Source organism: Peromyscus californicus, unplaced genomic scaffold (genome assembly GCF_007827085.1).
Source record: "Peromyscus californicus insignis strain IS unplaced genomic scaffold, ASM782708v3 Scaffold_8__1_contigs__length_139910024, whole genome shotgun sequence".
NCBI lineage: Eukaryota > Metazoa > Chordata > Mammalia > Rodentia > Cricetidae > Peromyscus > Peromyscus californicus.
The window spans coordinates 39,206,286-39,218,538 of record NW_026294606.1 but is presented as its reverse complement, the minus strand read 5'-3'; the positions used below and the strand labels follow the sequence as shown (position 1 = coordinate 39,218,538).

Sequence of the window (12,253 nt, the reverse complement as noted above, 5' to 3'; positions counted from 1 at the left end):
ACTCCCACTAGCGGCAAACCGGAATATACACATATTTTTTAAAGTTACTTTATATATTTGTGTATTGTCTGTTTAGCCTTTTGTTTGTTTTCGAGACAGGGTTTCTCTGTATAACCCTGGCTGTCCTGGAACTCGCTCTGTAGACCAGGCTGGCCTGGAATTCACGGGGAACCGCCTGCCTCTGCCTCCACCGCCCAGCTGCTACTCAGCAGCTCAAAAGTTTTAAAGGAAATTTTTCCTAAAGAATGTAATATGAATCTGGATGTGATAGCTCACACCTATAATCCCAATACTAGGGAGGCTGAAGCAGGAGGATCTTGAATTTGAAGTCAGTTTGAGCTATGTAGGGAGACCCTATTTCAAAATGCCAAAAAAGAGAGTCTAAGAGGACTAAAAACATGACTCAGCAAATGGAGTGCTTACTACCGAGACTGACTATGTGAGTTCCTTCCCCGGGATCCACACGGTAGGAGGGAACTAACTTGCAGGTTGTCCTCCGATCTATACACACACACACACACACACACACACACACACACACACACACACACACACAAAATAACAAATAGGTAAATGTAAAACAGAAAAGAAAAGACATAAGGAACGTTAAATGTGAGACCCAGACCTTGGAGAAACCGCATACCCTATGCGACTCCACCCATGGAACTTTCTGGAAGTATATACTCTGTAGAACTTAACAATAACCTTTCAGGGTACCAGAGAAAGCTCTTCACAGGGAGGATCTTAGAAGAAGCGTTCTATTACAAAGCTCCCCGGGGCTAGGGTGGCCAGGAGCTGCTGACTGCTGCCGGCTATTAGTAATCTCAATTAGTTGTAGTCCTTGTGCTCGACCAGGGCAGAAATCCAAGACGTTCTTTGGGTTCCAAGCTCTGGCAGCTTTTGTTTCCCTCAGTGTTTTGCAGCAGCTGAGCAGAAGGGGATAGCAGCAAGGCATGCCCTGTAAAGCTGCAGTCCTGCACAGACCTCAGTACCCAGCCTTAACCCAACAGGCGCTACAGCTCTTGTGAGTCTAGGAAACTCGGCTGTGGCGGGCATTACAGCTTCCATTTAGGCCCATGTTTGGGGAGTCCTTAGTGTTCAACACTGGCTGGTGTTAAGAGCTGTTAGTCCAGGATCTGAAGCAGGGGAATCACTGCAAGTTCAAGTCCTGCCTGTCTACATATCAAGCTTCAAGCCAGACCTGATCTCAAAATAAGCAAATAAAAGTCAGGCATGGTGGCTCATGCCTGTAATTGTAGAACCTAAGAGACAGGAGGATCACTGCAAGTTTAAGGCCTGCATTGACTACATGGTGAATTACAAGCAAGCCTAAGCTACAGAGAAGTCCTGCCTCAAAAAAAAAAAAAAAAAAAAAATCCAGGCATGTTAACACACATCTTTAATCTTAGCACTCGAGAGGCAGAGGTAGGTTGATGTCTGTGAGTTCCAGGACAGCCAGGGCTATGTAGAGAGATCCTGTCTCAAACAAACAAACCAACCAGCTGCAGCTCTGTCTTGGACAGCTGCACCTTTAGAAGCCGGGGCTATTAACTGTGAAGATTGTTGTGTTGCTGTCTCCAGGCTTCAGCTTGTGCCGGTCTAAGAGCGCTAGCTGTTTGAGTGACAGTCCTTTTGCTGAAGCTGGCCTTGTTGGTTTTAAATGCGGCGCTTGTTACCCATGTGAGAAAGGTCATGAGGCACAACAAAACCCAGTATCAGAGCTTTATGGAGCGGGGTTGGGGGTTGGGGGGTGGACACAGAAGAGAGTGACCAGGCCTGTGAAAGACACATACAGGGAGAGAGAGAGAGTAGAGAGGAGGAGAGAGCAGAAAAGAAAGGAGTCTGTAACCGGATTTCCCTGCACATGCACATGGGGGTTTACGGAGCTACGCCACACATGTGTAGATTGCTTGACCACGCTGCGCACAGATGAGATAAGACGTAAAGGCCCCTTACTTGGCTACTGAACTGCGTATGTGCGGTCATGCAGCTGGAGGGGTGGCAGAATTCTAGCAGGTCTGAGTAGCAAGGGAGATAGCAATAGATGCCAGTTAGGGAATCAATTGCTCCGCCCCCCTCACCCCCCCAACATGTTTGTTTATTTACAGAAACAAGAACATGAGGAATGTGTACAGTGAGATCTTAAGAAGCTGTCATGAACACTAACAATGACTTTAACAGATTCGGTAGTGGGTGAATTACTAGAACTCTGGGCGAGTGCTCTACTAGTGAGCTACATCTCCAGCCCAATGGGGTGTGTATGTCTGTCTCTGTCTCTGTCTGTCCCTTGCTATGTAACTTGTAATCTTCCTACTCAACTTCCTTAGTGCTACCATTACAAGTGGGCATCACCACATCAGGTCCAGTGGGCTTTTAACAGTGTCTTGCCAGTGCTCACCACCTACCCAGGTGCCCAGGGAGAAGTAAATCACTGTCATCTGTCTCAACTGTGGAAGCCTGGTGCGGTTCAGAAGTTGAGCAGAAGCGGGAAGCCATCGCTATCTACTCCTAAAGTGTCTCACCTCTGCCCTCTACTGGCAAAATGTCAGCACTACCAGCAAAGGGAACAGTAAGAATCCAGCCCCCCCCCCCCCCCCGCCCCCCCCCCCCCCCTCTCTCTCTCTCTCTCTGTGGTGTGAGTGAGTCCCACCCAGACCATTTGTTAAAGACCAAGCCAAAATCAGGACTTTGTAGCTGAGAGGCACAGATAGATCGTGTAGCAAAGATGTGAACTGTTCCCTAGGCTCATTTTTTTTCCTTTCTTTTTCAGTTTTGGTTTTTTGAGGTAGGACCTCTCAGTATAGCTCCAGGCCGACCTCCAGGCCACCTGAGTGCTGAACTCATCCTCATTCGCCTGCACACTTAGCAGTCTCTTAAAGAGAAACGTAACTATAAAGAATTTCACCTCCACCCCCCAAAACTAAATCCAAATTGAATATTTACTTCCAATCTAAGAAAATACTAGAGACAAGTTGTCGAGCTACACCATGGGAATGTCAAAAGCCAAAGTGTAAAAACTGTCCAGGGCAAATAACATGGTCCCCAACAAATAAGTGACAAGATAAGGGTTAAAATCAGGAGAGGTAGGCATAGTGCCAGCACTCCCGTTAGCTGTGGTGAAGAGATCAAAAGTACGAGTCTGTGTGACTACGTACTACAACAGCAATGGGTGTGGGGGAAGAGAGGGAAGGAAAAAGCAAGGGGAGAGGAGAGCAGAGAAGAGGAGAGGAGAGAGGGGGGCTGAGTTTGAGTCTCAATATTGAAGAACAGGGCAAAGATTTGTAGAGAACAGCCCTGGTACTTGGAGGCTGGAGAGCTGACTTAGCCACTTGGTGTGCACTGCTCTTACAGAGGATCCACATTCAATTCCCAGCAACTACATCTGGTACCTACAACCACTTGCAACTCCAGCTACAGGGGATCCGATGCCTCTGCCCTCTGTACTATTGCACCTAAGTACAATATGTGGTTCATGATTGAATTCATCAATTCTAAGAATCAAAACCAGGAAAGCCACATGTGTGTGGTAGCTCATGTCTGTAACCCCAGCACTTGGCAGGCTGAGGCAGAAGGATTCCTACAAGTTCCAGGCCAACCTTGGCTACAGAGTAAGACCCTTTCTCAAAAACAAAGGAAGGAAGGGAAAGGCAGAAGGAAGGGAAGGGAGCAAAAGGGCTGAACATGGTGGTGTGTACCTCTAATCACAGCACTGGGGAGATGGAGGCAGGAGGATCAAGGTTTCAAGGCCAGCCTGGGCTACATGACACCCTGTCTCAAGTAAACCAATCAAAAATGAACCAAAGTCAAAAATCGGCACTAGGATGGGTGAGATGGCTCAATGGGTAAAGGCATTTGCCTCCTGTCTTAGTTAGGGTTTCTATTGCTGTGAAGAGATACCATGACCATGACAACCCTTCTAAAGGAAAACATTTAGTTGGGGTGATTCACTTACAGTTTTAGAGGTTCAGTCCATATCATCATGATGGAGAGCATGGCAGTGTGCAGGCAGATGTGATGCTAGAGTAGTAGCTGAGAGCACTACATCTTTTTTTCTTTAATATTTCTCTTTTTTGATTATTTATTTATTTATTTATTTTTTTTTTTTTTTTGGTTTTTCGAGACAGGGTTTCTCTGTGTAGCTTTGCGCCTTTCCTTGGTAGCCCAGGCTGGCCTCGAACTCACAGAGATCCGCCTGGCTCTGCCTCCCGAGTGCTGGGATTAAAGGCGTGCGCCACCACCGCTATTTATTTTTATTTTATTTGCATTGGTGCTTTTGCCTGCATGTATGTCTATGTGAAGGTGTCAGATCTTGGAGTTACAGACAGTTGTGAGCTGCCATGTGGGTGCTGGGAATTGAACCCGTGTCCTCTGGAAGAGCAGTCAGTGCTCTTAACCGCTGAGCCATCTCTCCAGCCCCTACATCTTGCAGGCAACAGGAAATGGACTGAGACACTGGGCAGTATCTTGAGCATAGGAAATCTCAAAGCCTGCCCCCACAGTGACACACTTCCTCCAACAAGGCCTTACCCACCCCAACAAAGCCACACCTCCTAATAACGATACTCCCTATAAGATTATAGAGGCCAATTACATTCAAACTACCACACCTCCTAATCCTGGAGACCTGAATTTGATCTCCAGAACCTATGTAAAGTTAGAAGGAGAAAACCAACTTCACAAAGTTGTTCTCCACACATGTGCCATGGCATGCATACATGTACACACACACACAGTACATACACATACAATAATAAATTAATTTTTGATAAATAGGCATGTCACAGAAAAAGATGTAGAAATGGTCCTTAACCTTGTAGGACCATAATCATCTCTGCTCAGTCAGAGATATGTAAATTAAAACAAACATGTCTCAGGTAGCATATCACCACCAACACAAATTCCTGACACCATGCTGTGACAATCAGACTTCTAAAATGTTCACATTTTCTGTGGCCTTGTGCCCAAGGTTACATTAGGTTATACAGGAACAGCCATGAGATTTTATGAATGTAATTAACGTCTCTAATTAGTAAGTTGCTTTTAATCCACAGGGAGGTTATTCTCATGGCCCTGATTTAATCAATAGGATGCCTGTCAACAGTCTGGGACTTTACAGAGGGCAGAGTCATTCTCTTACTGGTCTTGAAGAAGCAAGCTGCTGTGAGCCTCAGCCTTAAATCAATGAGTTTACAAACCAAATGAAACAAACAAACAAATCCTCCGGTGAAGCTTCCAGAAGCAGCAGGCTACAATGCATTTTCAGCCCTGTAAAACCCTGAGCATTGGCCCAGCTGAACTGTCCTCACAACCCTGGTGCAAAGAATGATAAATGCACTTTGTTTGGGCCTGAAAGATTGTGACAATTTCTACATAGCCCCAGAACCCTAATGACTCCCTCTTGGTGAGGCTGAAAAAAAAAAAAAAACAGGTGCCTGTGCATGCTGGTGAGATGCACATGGTTAAAAGCCTGGTGGAGCCACCCGGCTGGTGCAAGGATCCATTTCTGTAGTCATAGTGCATCAACTCCTGGCCTAGCAACTCTATTTCCAGGCATTTGCTCTGAATATAGAACACCATTGACTCAAAGTAGCATGTATCCAGGGCTCTTACCTTTTTTTGTCTTACTTGTATTTGTCAGGTGAGTTTATAGGTTTGGTTAAGGCAGCTGAACTCTTCGGTGAAGTTAGAAGGGTCTGCAGAAGAAAGAACTAAAGTGCCTTTCTATCTGGGAGAGATCGGCCATAGAAAAGGGGATATGGAGTAGGTCATTAGGACTGCTCCTTCCATGAGGGGATAAAGGCCATCAGTACAGCAGTGGGTGTGAGCCCTGGGAAGTGATGAGGAGAGGGCAGTTGAGGTAGAGTTAGGATGGGGAGAAGGAGCTGGCTGAGAGTGCTGAAGGGTGAGGCTGAAGAGGGTGAGGTTGAGACTGATGCTCTGGTGGGGTAGGCTGAGGAGATGCCCATAGCAGGGCTGCGTCCTCTCTACGGGAGTTGAAAGGGTGAGAGCAGAGGACTCCAGGTCCTGGTCAGCTTTGGGAGGGGATTTGGCTTTTGCCAGGAGAACCTGGTGAACATAGCATGAGGTACAGAGGGCAGAGTGAGAAAGGAGAGCTGAGGAAGCCCACACATAGGTGGACTCAGACCACTCGGCAGCAGTTGGCAGTGTTTATCAAGATTAACCAGGATTTGGTAGTCAAAGGTACCATCTTTTTTTTGTTGCAGTGTTGCAGTAAAAATGAGGCGGCAGTAAGACTTAATGACATTGCTAAGTCTGAGGGTGGATAGAGACTTGAGCAGACAAGGAAGTGGAGTTGAGGGGTTAGGTTTTGAGTGGAAAGAGCCCATGGTCAAGAAAGTGAAAGAGGAAGAGCCAGCTGAAAAGGAGATGTCCTTAGTTAAAGGGCAGCAGGAGCTCTTCAGAAGAGGATTAGGGGCAAAGGACATAGAGAAGGGGACGTGTCATGGTGACAAGAATTTCCATCGGGGCATTCCCAAGTGGACTGGAAGACTTATCGGAGGGAAATGCCCCACATCACAGAGGACAGCATCCCTTTCCGCATGGTGGGGGCCCTGCAGGACAAGAGAACTTCCTGGCACACCGATGTGTCTTCTTTAGTTGACAACAGAGGCAAAGTGAGGAGCTCTGGAGACTACTGCAGTGATTAGCGCAAGCAGAGGGAAAAGCAGCTGAAGAAGTGGACTGGGAAAGGCTTTTGGGGAAAGGGTTGAAAACCGGAACTCCGCCAGAGGGAGCGTCCACTAGAAGGAGAGGGTTACGTATCTTAGAAGAGAGATGCCCGTGTGGGGGGCACCCAGGAGAGCATGGCAGGTCCAGGAGCCAGAGAGACTAAGAGGACACTTACTGAGTGGGCACGGAGAGATGAATGGTCAGAGCAGGTGGAGGGGAAAGTGACTAAAGAGGCTGTCTTAGTCAGTGTTCTATTGCATGAAGAGACACCACGACCACAGCAACTCTTAGGAAATAAAGCGTTTAACTGGGGCTTGCTTACAGTTTCAACGGTTTATTATCATCATGGCCAGGAGCATGGTGGCATGTAGGCAGGCATGGTGCTACAGAAGTGGCTGAGAGCCCTACATCAGGATCCGCAGGCAGCAGGAAGGGGGAGCCACACTGGGCCTAGAATGGTCGTTTGGAACCTCAAAGCCCACTCCAGTGACACACTTCCTCCAAGAAGGTCACCTCTACTCCAACAAGGCCATACCTCCTAACCTTTTAAATACTGCCACAATCCTTGGTAACTAAGCATTCAAATATATGAGCCTATGGGGGGCATTCTTATTCAAACCACAAAAGAGATGAAAACTGGAGTCATATCATCAGTGGTAGAAGCCAGTGTGCGGAAGTGATCTGTACCAGAAGGGCAAAAATCAACAGTTTGATCCAATCAAGACCAAAGGGTCTCTTATCTGCCTGCCCCAGGTTTTGCCACCAGACAAATGCAAGAGGTACAGTTAAATATATATATATATATATATATATATATATATATATATATATATATATATATATGGCTGTTCTGTGGTGGAAAGGGGGAAAGTTTATTTCAAACTGCTAAGGCTATCTTTCAGGGAAAGCAAAGAGAAGCACCAAGGGAGGAAATCTTCAGTGTTATAAGAGAATGGGTACTGGGAGAAAAGGAGTCTGTGAGCTGGGGTGGGAGGCTTTGAAGTGTGTAACGAGAACTTGTGAATAGGGACTGAGGGAGTCTGGGGGCTAGCATGGACCTCATATGGTATGCTGATAGGCATCACAGGCATATGTTAATGGAAGAGCCACATGCTCCTTTTGTTAGAGATAAGGAGAATGACTTCTTTTTTTATTTTTTTATTTTAGATTTATTTATTTATTATGTATACAGTATTCTGCCTGCATGTGTCCCTGCAGGCCAGAAGAGGACACCAGATCTCATTACAAGTGGTTGTGAGCCACCATGTGGTTGCTGGGAATTGAACTCGGGACCTCTGGAAGAGCAGTTGGTCCTCTTAACCACTGAGCCATCTCTCCAGCCCGAATGACTCCTTTCTAAGTCCCTGAGGGAATGATGACTTTTGTTTAAATGCCAAAATTTGGGAAAAGGAGTTTTGTTGTGGCTTATTTGTACATGGTGTGAAAATGTATTGCTGTGATGGATGAAATAAAAAGCTGAATGGCCAATAGCTGGGAAGAGGTTAGGCGGACTTCCAGGGACAGAGAGAACTCTGAAAAGAAGAAGGCAGAGACACCAGGAGACATGGAGAGGAAACAGGAGGTACAAGATGAAAGAGAGGAAATGCCACGAGATAGAGTACAGATTAATATAAATGGGTTAATTTAAGTTATAAGAGCTAGTTAGGAACAAGCCTAAGCTATAGGCCGAACTTTTGTAATTAATAAAAAGTCTCCATGTCATTATTTGGGAACTAGCTGGCATGTCAGAAAATGACTAATCACATATGGTGCCCAATGTGGGGTATCTACACAGAGTCCACTGCGTATGATGTACAGAGGCATGGCTCATTTAAGAGGACCTGCTATGAGCAGCTAATGTGCTACTCTGCAGTGTGAGACTAGATAGAAACACCTGCCACCGCAAGGACACAGCAGCTTCCCAGAGCTAGAATGTTTAGCTACAGCTGGGACCATTAGGCAGACCCAAAGGGGCAGAGCCAGCCACCAGCACCATAAGTCAAAGCCATGCAGTGGAGGCCCTAGCCACCGCCAAACAGTTTAACATTTGTTTCACACGGTCAGAGAACGCTGCAGGAGCTTAGTAAAGCCAGGTCCAGACACAGAAAACCTCTAAAAAGGTACAGTACACTTAAAAAGGTGCTCAGGTGCTAAAGAAAGAAAAGAAAATGGGTATAGACAGTCATAGAAAAAAATAAATAGTTTAAAAATAATAAAGTCTTTAAAGACAAAAATAAAGTAATATAAAAAGAACAAGCCACATAAAGATGGGAAATACACAGGGTGTCTGGATCCTGCATAGTGCTCTGCTGACTTTGAATTTTTTAAAGCTAATGTACAAAAGAACAATAGCTGCTGAGAGGCATTGGATTGGGGAAACTGCCAAATTAAACCAATCTATATAGTTTAGAAATGTCTTAACTTCAAAATGGAAGTCAGAAAATACGTTGTGTTGGGGACGAGGTTATGGCTTTGTTTCTACAGAAAACAAAAAGCTATGGATTTCTTCAAAATTAATAAAGATCATATTTGACTGGGGGAGAGACCTGAAAACCATGACTACAGACATGAAAAAGGAAACCAAGACGACTACAGGTCAGGTGACATATATGCTGATCCCTCTCCTGTGGGAACAGCTCTGAGACTGGATGAGACATGATAAATCTTTTTGACTTCAGAGTCCTCATGACTTATTAGTACATGCCATTCTTTCATATGGCATGGATAGAGGTTTGGTTTTATATAGTCCAAACAAACTTATAAAGTTAACAGAGGCCGTTTACCTGCTCAAACATAAAACAAAAAAATCATCTTTACCTGTCTTGTGCACACCTCACATTCCATACTTGTATTAATGCAGATATATATGCACAAAAGTTTATGTGTTTTCGGGGCCAGGCAGTGGTGGCACACGCCTTTAATCCCAGCACTCGGGAGGCAGAGGCAGGTGGATTTCTGTGAGTTTGAGGCCAGTCTGGCCTACAGAGTGAGTTCCAGGACAGGCTCCAAAGCTACACAGAGAAACTCTGTCTCAAAAAAAAAAAAAAGTTTATGTGTTTTCAGAAAATAAGGACCAGACCTCCTTGTGCACACATGCCCCCTCCCAAGTAATAATATATAAAACCTTTAAAATTATTATTATCATTATCATTATTATTTTGGTTTTTCGAGATAGGGTTTCTAAATAAAACCTTCTTAAGAAGCCAAGTTACAGTTTTTTCAAAATCTGCATCCAAAACAACTTCAAAGCTGCTAGCTGAGATGGGCCAGCCAAAGAAACACACCCTGACCCTAAAACCAGAGCCAGTGAAAGAAACACACTTTGGCTCTGAAACCAGAACCAAAGAAACACATTCTGCCCCTGACCAAGTGAGCATGAAATCAACTGATTCCTGAGCAGGAAAAACGAACCAATAACTGATGACAAAATCTAGCAAATCTCTGAGCTTGTCCAAGCTCAGGGATTGAAATCCAACCAGTTCCTACCCCCACCCCCACCCCACCCTCTGGTACTGGAATTAAAGGCCTGTGCTACTACACCCAGCTTTGGTGTAGTTTGAAATAGAAGAAAAAAAGAGAAAAAAATTCAGGTTATAAAATCCCTCCTCCTAAAAAGTGTTCATATATGATTTTTTAATTCTTTTATAAGAAAGACATATGAGCCAGGTGGTGGTGCTGCACGCCTTTAATCCCGGCACTCAGGAGGCAGAGGCAGGCAGATCTCTGAGTTCGAGGCCAGCCTGGTCTACAGATCGAGTTCCAGGACAGCCAGGGCTACACAGAGAAAGAAACCCTGTCTCAAACAAAACAAAACAAAATTTAAAAAGGCATATGAATATTTGTACGTATTTACTTTTGGGGGTATTAAATGCAGTCCTCTACTACCACAAATTATATAGTCGAGTTTCCTGCATTGGGGGAAATCTTGGGGATCAGCCTCACCCTGGGAAAACCATCTTCATGATCATGGCATCTTCCCTGCCAGGTAAGTGCAAACATCATCAAAAGGAGAAATCATAGGCTATGAGATGGCTCTGTGGGTAAAGTCTTTGCTGAGAAACCTGATGACCTGAGTTCCTAACCCACAAGCCATGGAAAGGTACAAAGTGAGAACTTACTCCACAAAGTTGTTCTCTGACCTCCTTGTGCACACATGCCCCCTCCCAAGTAATAATATATAAAACCTTTAAAATTATTATTATCATTATCATTATTATTTTGGTTTTTCGAGACAGGGTTTCTAAATAAAACCTTCTTAAGAAGCCAAGTTAGAAAATAATAGAACAAAGAAATGGTAACTTTGGGGGTTGGTAGCAGATGGTACAAGAGATGGGTAAAAAACGGAACTGAGAATTCTGAAAACATAATTACCTTAATAAACAATGGGACCAGCAAGATGGCTCAGCTGGTAAAGGCACTTGCTGCCACACCTGACAACCTGAGTCCAATCCCTGGGATCCACATGGTGGAAGAAAAGAACTGACCCCTGAAGTACACACATGTGCTATGCCACACACATTCCTGCCTCACCCCATGCACACAAAGTAAGTCAGTAAAAATGCAATGCCAGTTTTAAAATCTGTCACTGATAGATTATCATGTAGTGTATTTAGGAAGAAATGTGACAATATTTTCCCCCCAAAAAAGGAAGGAAAAAAGAAATTCCCACTGACTTCCTAAATTGCTACCCCAAACTCCACGCTAGTACCTATAGAATTCTTCAAACACTGTTTGGATTCAGTTTCAGAATGTCCATCATGAGGGGAGAGAGAGCTCAGCAGTGAAGTGCTCACACTGCTCTTTCAGTGAGTCTCAGTTCCCAGAACCTACAAAAGGTGGTTCACACCCACCTGGAACTCTACTTCAGGAGATCTAATGCCCTCTTCTGGATTTAGTGTATACCTGTACGCACACATGCACAGACGTGAACACATACACACATAATATTTTTTTAACCTCTGTGGGGGCTCACAGAGGCTCCCTAATAAGGCCTTATTCAAGGTCAGAAAGTCTGAGCTTGCTTTGCCCAGCAGGGCTGCATAATGTGATGATTTGGCCAAAGGTATGGGTATGAGGTGTTTTGAAGGGTCTACACTTGTTGGTACTTTATACCTCGACCTTGGAAGGAGGAGGTCTTTTGCCCCTCCCCTTGCTGATGGATAAAGTCTGGGAAGGGGGAGGAGCGGCTGGGTATTGACCTAGCGCCCTCCCAAAGCTATCCTGTGTTTCTGTTTTTCTCTCCATCTACGTCTATATTTCTACCTAATACTTCCTCATTTCTCACTCCTCCCCCCAAGAACCCTTCGATAGGTTGGAGTTGGTTTCCTACAAACCTCTTTTTTGTCGTTTTGAGACAGGCCTCACTACGTAGCCCAAGACTTAGAATTTGCCACGTAGAACAGACTGGCCTCAAACTAACACATAACTGCCTATTTCTGCCTCCTGAATGCTGGGATTAAAGGGCTGCACTACCATGCCTGTTTTAAAAAAAAAAAAGGTAAAATCTTTAAAAAGCGTTTATAAATTTATTCACAATAATTTAATAACATTAATCACAATAATT

General features: G+C 44.8%; 1 pseudogene; it reads right to left on the bottom strand.

The window, feature by feature from the left end:
* Nucleotides 1-10,545: 10,545 nt before the first annotated feature.
* LOC128104876 (uncharacterized) lies at nucleotides 10,546-10,683 on the bottom strand (annotated as a pseudogene).
* Between the last annotated feature and the right edge of the window lie 1,570 nt (nucleotides 10,684-12,253).